An 11909-nucleotide genomic window follows, 5' to 3' on the forward strand; every position below is an offset into this window, starting at 1 on the left:
TCATACATTGATATGAATCAGCCATAGATTTACACTTATTCCCCATCCCGATCCCCCCTCCCACCTCCCTCTTCACCCGACTCCTCTGGGTCTTCCCAGTGCACCAGGCCCAAGCACTTGTCTCATGCATCCCACCTGGGCTGGTGATCTGTTTCACCATAGATAGTATACATGCTGTTCTTTTGAAACATCCCACCCTCACATTCTCCCACAGAGTTCAAAAGTCTGTTCTGTATTTCTGTGTCTCTTTTTCTGTTTTGCATATAGGGTTATCATTACCATCTTTCTAAATTCCATATATATGTGTTAGTATGCTGTAATGTTCTTTATCTTTCTGGCTTACTTCACTCTGTATAATGGGCTCCAGTTTCATCCATCTCATTAGGACAGATTCAAATGAATTCTTTTTGACAGCTGAGTAATATTCCATGGTGTATATGTACCACAGCTTCCTTATCCATTCATCTGCTGATGGGCATCTAGGTTGCTTCCATGTCCTGGCTATTATAAATGTCTTTCTCTTTCTGACTTACTTTGCTTAGTATGATCATCTGTAGGTCCATCCATGTTGCTGTAAATGGCATTTTTTGATGACTGATTAAAATTTCATTATATGTATGTAATATATACATACACACACACACACACATATACCACATCTTTATCCATTCATCTGTTGATGGACATTTAGGTTGTCTCCATGTCTTGGCTATTGTGAACAGTTCTGCTTATGAACATAGGGGTGTGTCTATCCTTTTTTTTTTGGACATGCTGTGTGGCATGTGAGGTTGTAGTTCCCTGACTAGAGATCAAACCCGTACCCCCTGCAGTGGAAGCATGGAGTCCTCACCACTGGACCACCAGGGAATTCCTATGCATGTATCTTTTCTAATTATAGTTTTGTCAGGGTACATGCCCAGGAGTGGGATTGCTGGGTCATATGGCAACTCTTTTGTTTTTTTTTTGTTTTGAGGCACCTCCATAGTGTTTCCCACTGTGAATTGTGGCTGCACCACCTTACATTCCTAGAGGCACTTCTGCTTCTGTTCCAGGATGATGCAGGGTCACCTGTTATCTGCTGCACCTTAAGGTGGCCGTGGCCCCTCTCTTCACACTTTCAGGCTGTCATGTCAGTTGTCCTGGACCATCATGTAGCATTGGTAACCATCTATCACCTCCTTTACAATTGAAGTGCAGGTTTGGTGCCTTCTGGTTGGACATTTGTGACCTGTGGGTAGTCTTTCATCACTTTAAGGGCAACCACTTTCCATGGAAAACCCTTGATGAAGGTTGGTTCTGGCTGAAGACAGTCTTCACAGTTCTTGAGTGCCACCTAAAACCACAGGAGTTTGCTATAGCAGGCTGGATCACTGTACAATTTGTACACTGTACAATCACTGTACAATTTGGCATCGTTTGGGTTCTGTTTGATGGATTCTGTCTAAATGCTTCCTGGGCTGGGGAGAGTCCCTGTCCTGAAAATATTCACTGCTGTTGTTCTTCTCTGAAGCCAACTCAGAGCTTATGGAGGCTCTTGCTCCTTCAGGATTTTCTCTTTCTGTTGACACTCTTGTTTTAATTGGAGTGTAATTGCTTTACAATGTGTGTTAGTTTCTGCTGTACAACACTATGAATCAGCCGTGTGTTTACATATATCCCCTCCCTCCAGAGCCTCCCTCCCACCCCACTCCCCATTCCACCTGTCTAGATCATCACAGAGCCCCAAGCTGAGTCGTATTGACATACATGCCCTACGATGTGTAAACTAGCGAGCAGAAAGCTGCTGGGTAGCAGAGGGAACTCAGTTCAGTGCTCCGTTGGCATTTTTGGAGCACACCTAGGATTCAGCGCTCTGCTGGAGACTTGTTGTGAAAATGGATGGTGTCCTGGTACTTCTCTTTTTTGAAATGAGTTGCCAATTCAAGCATAAGCTCTGGCCATCTGTTGATAGTCCTTCTGGCCCACTTTAGTGGTCTCACAAAGCTCCCGGCATTCACCGGAGTCACCCTTTGCAAAGAACATGGCTGCTTGATTGGTCACGTAAATCATGTTGGTGGAGTCCAGGCCCGTGGCTCTGTCATGGAACTTCAAGGCTGTGTCAAAACCTTTCTCCTTATCAGCCCCTGGTTCTTTATCTTTCAGTGCCTGCTGCTTCTCTGGAGAAGTCTTCTTCCTTGGACTCTGGCTTGATCTGCTTTTGGGGAGGAGGTGGTGGTGCAGATGTCACAACTTCCTCCTCCTCAGGCATACTGCCCACACGGACTCTGAGGAGGACACTGAGAGTAGGGTAGTCATGATCAGGGATTTTGCAGTTTTGTGTCCAGGTTGAATGGCTTGTTTCATAGTTGTTCTGTTAGTTCCTGGTAGGTAGGGTCAGTGAGCTGTGTCCTTGTCCTGGGATCACTCTCCAGCTTCCAGGACAGATTGAGGGTATTGAAAGGGTTCATGCATTTCTTCTCTGCCAACCAAGCCTCCATGATCTGTAAACCTTCTTTGAGCTGAGGAATGTTTGCGTTATGTGAATGTTTGCCTTATGCTTTAAACCCTCCTCAGAGGTTTGCTTGGCTTCTTCAAATTCGTTTGAGAACTCAAGAGCCTCTAGTTTTCATGAATAGTCCTTGCCCCAATCAGGCTTGAAGTTGAGAGTTTTGCAGCCATCCTCTGAGGGGGTTTCTATTGTCTGCTGCTTTCATTCATTCTTGGTTCATGTTTTCTTGTCTCCTTCTGGGCCTAGTTGCCTTAGCTGTGTGCCAAACATTTTGAAAACATTAGCTTGTAAAATGTTTTGAGGATTAAGATAATGTTATCTTCCACCAGAGACAATTCTGTTTTCCTATCCCAGTGCCTGAATTCATGAGCAATTCAAGATCACTTTAATCCAATTTTATGAATTGAGACTGAAAACTGGGCTGCAGTTTATGTGAGATTTGGCTTACTTCCAGATCACCCTTACTCCAAGGGTATAGCCGTCCAGTGTTCCAAACCAATGGTCTATGGGTTTATAAGAACATATGCAAACCTTACCCCAAACTTTGGCAGGTCCTGGACTTCAACTTTTGTCTCTATAGTAACCTAGAAGCTCTTCAAAGTACTGATCAGCTTCTCAGCTACCTTTTTTAGGATCGACAAACACCCCCATGGGAAATGCAGCTCCGAATGCTGAACCTTTTTTGTCTCCTCCTTGTATCTTGGTCTAGGAATTCTTCATTGTTGTGTTGACTCTCTGATGCCTTCATGCAGATTTCTATTTCTCTGCAGCCAGCATTTTTATTAAAGGTAGACATTGTGCTGGTTTTCTAATTTTTTCCTTGGTTAATGGGATTCCCTTGTGGTTCAGCCAGTAAAGAATCCGCCTGCAATGCGGGAGACCTGGGTTCAATCCCTGGGTTTGGAAGATCACCTGGAGAAGAGAAAGGCTACCCACTCCAATATTCTGGACTGTATAGTCCATGGGATCTCAGAGTCGGACACGACTGAGCAACTTTCACTTCACTTCAATGGGCAGTTCATAGTACCTACCCCTTGAGTCAGGAGCAAAAGCATGGAGTTGGAAATGTACCTGGAAAGAATGAGTGTTCCCATTTAGCCCAAGTGGAGGGTGCTTGTTGGGGAGACATAGAGAAGTATGAAGAAAGCAAAATCATGAAGGGCTAAGAGTGCCTAAAATTGTGGGTTGCCTGGAAGGGATGTGTGCCCCCAAAGACTGCCCACTGCTCCCACTGAGTGAGCTCTGTTCATGTCAGCTGAGTCGGGTGCTGCCAAGTCAGAGAAGGGAGGCCAGGCATAGTTTCTATCCAATACAGGTGTAAAGTCAGGGCTAGGTCAATGAAAAATAGAAAACCCCAAATAACAGTGGCTTGAATAACATAGATATCTATTTCCCTCTCATACCAAACAAGTTTGGAGGTGGATAATCCACAACTGGTCAGGTGACTTCAAGGATGTCTAGGACCTTCCTGTTTGCTTCACCATCTTGCATTTACAGTCCCTACTTCATGGTTCAAGAGTTTGAGTTTCACATTTCAGTCAGCAAGAAGGAGAATGACAAAGAGTAACACCTTTTCCTTTTGGGGACATCCCTCATGGTGCTCTGCAGTCCATGGGGTTGCAAAGAGTTGGACTGAGCAACTAAACTGAATGGAAATCATAGTGCTCTTATCCTATTGGCCAGAACCAGATCACATGGTCACACCTACTACAAGAGAGGCTGGGATATGTAGTCTTTATTCTGGACCACCGCATGCCCAGCTAAGAATAAGGGATAGTTGGGAACTTCCCTGGCAGTCCAGTGGTTAAGACTCTGGCTTCCAATGAGGGGATGCAGGTTCAATCCCTGGTTGGGGAGCTAAGATCCCACATGCCATGCAGTATGACCAAAAAAGAAGAAAAAGAAGAAGGGATAGTATTAGTAATGAAAAATAGGAGGAGAAGTATTTGGGGACAACTAGTGGTCTGTGCCAGTGCCCTCCCCTTTCCTATCCTGTCCAGGCCCTCTCCTCCAGGAAGCCTTCCCTGACAACTCCAACACTTACTAAGCCCCACTTCCTCTGCTGCACAGCTCAGAGTCTGACCACTGTAAGGAAATTTTGAATAAGAAAAAAAATTACTAGATGTTTCCAATGGAAACTATGCACTGTTTTGATTAAAACCATTCTTCTGAAACTGTGTGTGTGTGCGTGTGTATGTTTTAAACATTTTTTTACAATCTCACATTGAGGATGACTGATAGCAATGCAAAATAATTGTTTATAATCAAGCAAATAAGAAAAAGTCAGTTTTACAAGTATTTATAAATCTACTTAAACATTTCTTTATTCCATATAAATTAAGGCTTCTTTGAATTCTCCTCTGAACTGGTCGTAATGTCTGCCTGGTTCCCTCATTAATACTGAATTAAACACAATCTTTAACATTTTTCCATCTGTATGAGAGCCATGATTTTCCTTTCATTCAACTTTCAACACCACACACAGCCTGACTTGGTAAGCGGGGGAATCCAGGCAGAGGTTCCAGCAGGAGAGAGGCCAGTCTGGGTAGAAAAACCCAGGAAAAATGGCATTAGGTGTCAGACCCCTGACCTTCCTTAGAGGATGCACCTTTGGAGATAAAGAGCAGGTCTGGGACCAGGTTTTCTACATGGGCACTGTTATTTCCTAGGGCAGAAGGACAGGTAGCAGGTGAGGCAAGCATGGGAGAGGCAGGCCAGAGGCAGGAAGGCAGTCAGTTGGCCTGATTCAGCTGGGATTTCTACTTGTCACTTGCTCCTGACAGGGGCTCACAGAGTGATTCTGACCCTGTCAACATGCTTGGAATAGGTGGGTTGACATCCTGGGTACCTGAGTGATGCAGTGATGGGCAGGGCTGTAAACCAAGACCCTGGGGGAGCCTGGGCTGGGTCCCAGAGGGAGCTGGGGAAGTGGAGGCTCTGGAAAGTGGCTGGACGGTGGGGAGGGGTCTGCCCTCCCTCCTGTGCATGAACTGAGTTAGCTGCAGAGCTTTGCTAAGGCTGCGCTCTCGGCCTGGACACCGTCCCTGGAAGCACAATGAAGTGGAAGGTGCCACTTCTCTCATGCCGCCTCTCCTGTCCCTTCCCAGAGCTAGCACGTGGCCACCTCAGCAGCCATGGGCAGGGGTGGGAGTGGAGAGGGGCATGGGCTGGAGCTGGGCTGGGGAGTGGGCCAGGACGAAAGTCAGCCAGGCAGGAGAGCCAGAGGCTCATGGAGAATTGAGAATTCAGCAGAGGATGCAGGGGCCCAGCCTTCTCCCACCCTTCTCCCTGTTCCTCCCATTAGCCTCCTGTTCTGTCCTGGTCAAGTGGCCAGAGCTCTCAGGCCATCATAGCAGCCCTTCTCTGAAGAGCAAAGTAACAGGGGATTAAGGTCTGGATGGGCAGGCACCTGCCAAAGGGCACATGAGTCATGCAAGCTGGTCCCCACCCCACCCTTACTCCTCAACTAGGGGATTGGGAACCCAGAAGAGACAGCCAGGAAGGGGAGGACCAGCTTCACACCCACCTTTGAAGCCAGAGAGGCCTTGCCTCCGGAAGGTACACAGGCAAAGCTGAGCATCCGCTGGCCGCACTGCCGGTGTGTCTAGGCAAATGTCTGCCTGGTCAGTCCTGGGATGACCCGTCCTGTTTCTCCTCTTGGGTTCCCCCTCTTGCTCACTGCTGTACGGATCTCCAGGACTCTCTAGGTCTCCACACACCCTCTCTTTTGGTGCTGGACTAGCGTCATGGGATGACCCCCAGGAAGCCACTGCCCCCAGTGATCACAGAGAGAGGGCTCCCCTCTGTACTCAGCTGTGTTAGGGAGCAGGACATGGAGAGGGTGGCAGAGCTCTTAGACGGAACAGCAGACTACGTAACCGGGCAAGACTATGGTCCGCTCAGGGCTGTGGAGCTGGGAGGAGGAGGGGAGGTCCTGATGGAGGGGCCTGAGCTGGCCCACGAGAAGAGGAGTATTACCCAGCCCTTGGCTCCAGATCCTGCCCCAGAGGTTGTGAATCTTCTCAAAGTTCTTTTTTTGAAATCCTTGAGCTGGGGCTGATTCCCACTCAGTTTATTTCAAGGATGAAGACAAGTTATTTCAGGTATTGGGATGGCCTTCCTGTTGGAATGCAGGGAAAGAGCAGAGACAGCCCAGGTCTAGCCCAGCTCTAGTGCAAGTTCCAGCACCGATGCTGATGCATATTGAGCCCCATCCCTGTGCATATCCTAAACCCTGATTCTAAACATAGCCCTGAGCCCCGATCTCTAGTTCTTGATTGAGCTTTCTCTGTGAGATTGTTCTCGATCAGCAGGGGCTTAATGGGGAGAGAGAGCATGTCCTCATCTCCCACCTCTGGAGCCTGAGCCCAGAGCCCTTGCCCAGTGCTGTGGAGTGCTCCTCAGGTGCATTTCTGTCCCTCACCCCTCTCCTGTCCCTGGGAGCTCCTGCTTTGACCATCACTGCTAAGCCAGCCTCTGTGCTGAGAGAGTCTAGTCCAGCCTGGCCTGGGGTGTGAATGGCCTTCACTCTTGGACTGGAGCCATCAGAAACCAAACCTTCCTGGTCCTAAGGGTGCCTGGGAAGGGGGCGGCCCTGCCCATCTAGGCGGAGGTTGTGGTTGCTGCACTCACCATCTCCTTTGTGGAACACTGACATCTCCCAAGACAGAGGCTTCCTGGCATCACCAGGTAAGACCTGGGCATCTTGGGTGCACAGGCAAGGGAGATGGAATGGGGGTGCCAGAGTGGGTTGCCTGGCCTGGAGGATGGGGTCATGGGCCAGAATTTAGACCTGTGGAAGGGCAGGTGGGAGAATGGGGGCCATGAAACTAGGCCTGGAGGCAGGAGTTGTCAAAGAATAAAGCCTGCGCTTAGGAGGACATCCACCCCAGAGCCTGGGGGGCCTGGACCCTTAACCTCCACACGCAGAAGGGGTTGGGTGCAGATGGCTGTCTCTGGGTATGTGGACACAGTAGCTTGGGTTTACAAAGCAGTTGAGCTGTGGTTGAACGGCAGGAAAAGGGCTGGGCTGGGGCGTTTGCCTGATCCTGGGATGATATATGTGTTAGGGTGGTGTTGGGTCATGGGGGAATTTTTCCCTTAGAAAGGGGAAGGGGTGCATTCAGTTAGGAGTTGCTGGTTGGTGGCTAGCGGCAGGCAAGGAGGGCAGGAGTTTCTGATATAATTTCCTGCTGTGAAAGGTTCTAGGGATTACCTCCCCTTGAGGGGTTTCTGCAGCCTACCTGTCCTGAGTGACCTGGGAAGGATCTTGGACCCCCCTGGAGGTCACACACAAGCCAGGAGCCTGGTGGGAGAGGCTTTGAAAGAGCTGAGAACCTCCTATGGCTGCCAGGTGTAGGGAGAGGTGTGGAGCATGGTCCGAGCCCCAAGACTAACTGGCTCCCACGAAGGCACCAGACCCCTGCCCTTCCTGCCTCAGTAGCTCAAAGCTTCTTAGGGCCACCCTCTTCCTTCTCCTCCTGTGTCTTCAGGGGCGAGGGGAGGAAGGAGGTAGTGAGAGGAAAGCAGGACTGACCACAGCAAGGACCAGTAGGAGGCTCTGGGTCTGCCCAGAATGCTGGGTCTGCAGGGGAACCTGGGGAGAACCCTTGACCCAAAGCCCACCCACCTCCACATCCAACATCCCCAGTCCAGGCCTCTGGCCAGGATTCCATGTGGGCCCAGTGTAGGGGGCATGATGGGGACTATTCTCTGATCTGCTCTCCTCCAGACTCCCCTCCTAGCCTGATGGGGTGGGAGCTGGGGCAGGGAATGGGCATCACTGCCCTCCGCTAAGTCCCGTTCCACCTGGACACCTGCAGGGCTCCCACCACAGTTACCACCTCCACCATCATCACAAATCTGCCATGACTGCCACTGTCGTCACAGCCACCCCCACCCCACCACCAGCACCACTAACACCCCTCCTACCCCTACCCAGATCATTGCCTCCACTGAGACCCTCGCCACCTCCATGAAGACCACCCCACCCCTAGACCGGACAGAGCTTTATCACTTTTCAATAGATGTTCAAGCCTATAACCTCTTAGGCTGTGGCGCTGGCACACACAGTCCCCATTCAACAGAGCCTGCCGCCCAAGGGGAAAAGGGCTTTGCTGGAGGACACGGGGACTCGCGCTTGAGCTGCAGGGCAGGGCTGTGGAAAGAGGCCAGGCAGACGCACCTCAGGGCATAGCTGGAGGCTTCGGCTGACCAGAGCTCACGGCTGGGCAGTACTTCTTTCCTGAAGGGAGACCTGGAGGGAATCTTCCACCTGCCACCTCCCATCTGGTTCTGGGCTTGGCAGCCTGAGCAGGAGCCCTCAGCATGGCTGGGCAGTGGCTTCCATCTGCTGGGATTCTCCTGGCTGGTAAGTGGGGGTGTGGCCCCTGGGGGGCCCATACCAGACCCCACTGGCTGGCTTCGGGGACTCCCATGGCTCCCACGTCAGGGCTGGCCTTCCTTATCTTCATGTCAACCTGGCTTTGTCAGCTCAGAGGATCCTGAGACAGGGCCACGATCCCCTCCTCGGCCCCCCAGGCTTGGGTCTCCCCAAGGGCACTCAGTGTCACTCACAGGGGAACCTGGCATTGGGCTGGCCCCAAGGGGCTCAGTGCACCCTTGCAGCCAGAGATAGCATTATGGCTTTCCGAAATGGGGCCCTCCCCATCCCTCACCCCTTTCAGCCCTCAAGCATCCTGGGTTCTGGAAATGTGATGAGGTGACTGCCTCGTTCCCTTGCTGGAGGCTGAACAGCACTTGCCAGCCCCCTCCAGCATCCTGGGTCTCACCAGAAAGGACTTCCCTTGGGACAGGGTCCTGCTACAGGGTGGAAGAAAAGAGTGGGACCCTTGAGGTATACCCTCTTACCCTCACAGTCCCCCTTTCTGGTGGCAGGGCAGGGTTGCCCTGTCTCTGGAGGGCTTGGATCAGAGAGGGGAGATTTCTCTGGAGGTACACCAGTAGTTCGGGGCAGAGCCGGGGCCAGGGTTTGGGTCTCCTCGGGTCCCCTAAAGGAGGGAGGTGGCAGGGAGGGCAGGCACCTGAGACTGTGGGCCAGTTCCCAGCCCACTGAGTGGCTGATAGAAAAGGCCTCTCCTGGTTTGCAGCTGCCCTGGTGGTCTTGGCTCCTGCCTTGCCCCTTCCTCCGGCTCATGAAGACCTGGGCCCATCTCCCTGGACCTCTGGCATATCTGCTTTGCGACCTGACAGCAAGAAGATACTCCTCCCATCATTAAACCACTTGGTGCCAGTTCCTGCAGGGGTCTCTCCCTCAGCCGAGAAGTCAGGGGAGGCTCCTGGCAGGAGGGCAAGAAGCCTTTTCCCAGAGGCCCGTGGGGACCAGCAAGGTCTCCTAGGCGTCCTCCTGGACTTGCAGCTCCTCCAGAACCAGCCTGCCCCTTTGGGACCCTCTGGCGCCCCAGGAGGGGCCACACACAGACCAGCTCCATCCGCAGTGGCTGAGCCTGCAGCCCACAGCACCCCCAAGTCCCGGCCAGTGTCCCATGTGGCTGCACCTGGAGATGGAGAGGAGATCTTGGTCCCTGGGTCTCTGGAGAGGGCTGTCACATCACCACTGCAGGCTTCTCCCCAACTGCAGTCCCAGCCCGTGAGCAGGCACCTCTTCAACCCCAAGGTCTGGACACTGTCTGCATCAGGGGCCAGCAACTTCAGGCCAGGGAATGCCCCACTTCTGATGTTGGCTCCAAGGGTCCCAGAGAAGGTTGTGTCCTCAGCACCCCAGGGCCTGCTTGCATTTCCATCGATCAGTCACGTGTTGGCTGCCACAGAGCCGCTTCCTCCTGTAGCAACAGTGCAGTCAGTGCTGGACACGGCCTCTGCAGCCCTCACAGTGGTCTCAGGCTCCCCCAGAAATGGTCTGGCATCCGGTCTGGGCCTGGGTCCTTCGGTGTCGCCATTGCTCTCAACAGTACCCTCTTCACAGTTGTCATCAGCATTACCGCCACGATCATACCCACTCACATCCCCATCACCCACATTGACATCACTGTCACCCATCGTGGGCCCAGGTTCCCCCTTCACCGCCAGAGCCAGAACCTCCCAGGACGCTTCTGCATCTGTGCTCCCCCACACAAGCACAGGCCGTCTCTTCAATGTTTCCCGATTTCCACCTGCCCAGCCACTTCCGGCGGTTACAGGGATGGTTGCTCTTCAGCGGACAGTCCAGCCTAGGCCATTGGTCCCTGCTAGCCCAGCCTCCGTGGCCACCCTCTCCTTCAGATGTGCCCTTGGCCTTCCTGCTGGCTGCCCCAGAGTCCTTGGAGGTGTGGCCTCCCCCCAGTCGTCTTCCCTGTCTCGTCCCCGCCAGACTGTCTCATGGCAGGACTTGAGATCCCCCTCCCCACGACCCAGCCGTGTGACTCACTTTGTGACCTTCAGGATCACCAACGAAGCCTCGGTGGTAGCACTTGGGAACCCTGCCTCCCCAGAGTACCAGCTGCTGAAGGACAACATCCGACATCAGGTGCGGGCTACTTCCTTCGTCTGCTCAGGAGTGCTGACCCCAGCCTACCCCACCCCACCCGCCTCTGAGCACACACTGTCTCCACTCTGCGTTTTGGCTCCTGCTATTCCTCCACTCTGGGCCACCTCACACCCTCCGCTACCCTGGCCCTTGGAGGGGCCTCCCCCTGCGACTCAGACCCTGGCCCCACGGAGCCAGAGTCTCCCTCTGTTGGCTCCCTTCCCCACACTGTCCCCTCCCAGCTTGCCTCTCCCTGTGAACCACAGCTCCCTGGGGGCGGCCGGGCCCAGGGTGGGGTGCCCACGGGGGCTCTGGAAGTATGGAGTGAGTGAAACCCGCCCTGGGCTTCTCGTCGGTGTGGGGAGGAGCATGTGGGGTGCACGGTGGGAGCCCAAGAGGTAGAAAACTGACCCTATCCTGTGAGTGGCTCCAGCAGGAAGGGGGAGCCAGGCAGAGACTCTTGCAGAGACTGGGTGTGGGAAACTCTTACAGGATAAGCGGAAGACTGGTTTAGACAGCTGGGGTCAGGGGGTTGCCCAGAAAACACCTTTCTGAGGAAGGAGAATTTTACCTGGGATGGACAGAAGGCTAAGTCAGATGGAATGAGCAAGCGTTTCCTAGACAGAGGAAACAACATGTGTGAGGACCCTGAGGTGGAAAGGTGGGTAGAGGCTGAGGTCCAGGGTCACGGGTGAGAGGGGCTGTCTGGAAAAGGCTCGAGGCCTGGGCTGGGTGTGAGGGAGAATTAGGAGGAGGGGAGAATTAGGAGGAGGGGCTGCCGCCTGCAGGGTGGTGGCTGAGGGCATATAGACTAATTGGACTGGAGAGCCATTTTCAATAAAACTGCAGAGACGGAAGGCCTGGGAAGGCCGTGTGTTTGCTGGATAGCTGAGGGCACCCTGCGGTTCTCAGTAGAGGGTGGTTGGCAGGGGGTCT

At 52.7% G+C, this 11909-nt stretch overlaps 1 pseudogene; it reads right to left on the bottom strand.

Moving 5' to 3' along the window:
- Positions 1–1180: 1180 nt before the first annotated feature.
- On the bottom strand, positions 1181–10507 carry LOC122706399 (annotated as a pseudogene).
- Between the last annotated feature and the right edge of the window lie 1402 nt (positions 10508–11909).

The sequence above is a fragment of the Cervus elaphus genome, chromosome 13, assembly GCF_910594005.1.
Source record: "Cervus elaphus chromosome 13, mCerEla1.1, whole genome shotgun sequence".
NCBI lineage: Eukaryota > Metazoa > Chordata > Mammalia > Artiodactyla > Cervidae > Cervus > Cervus elaphus.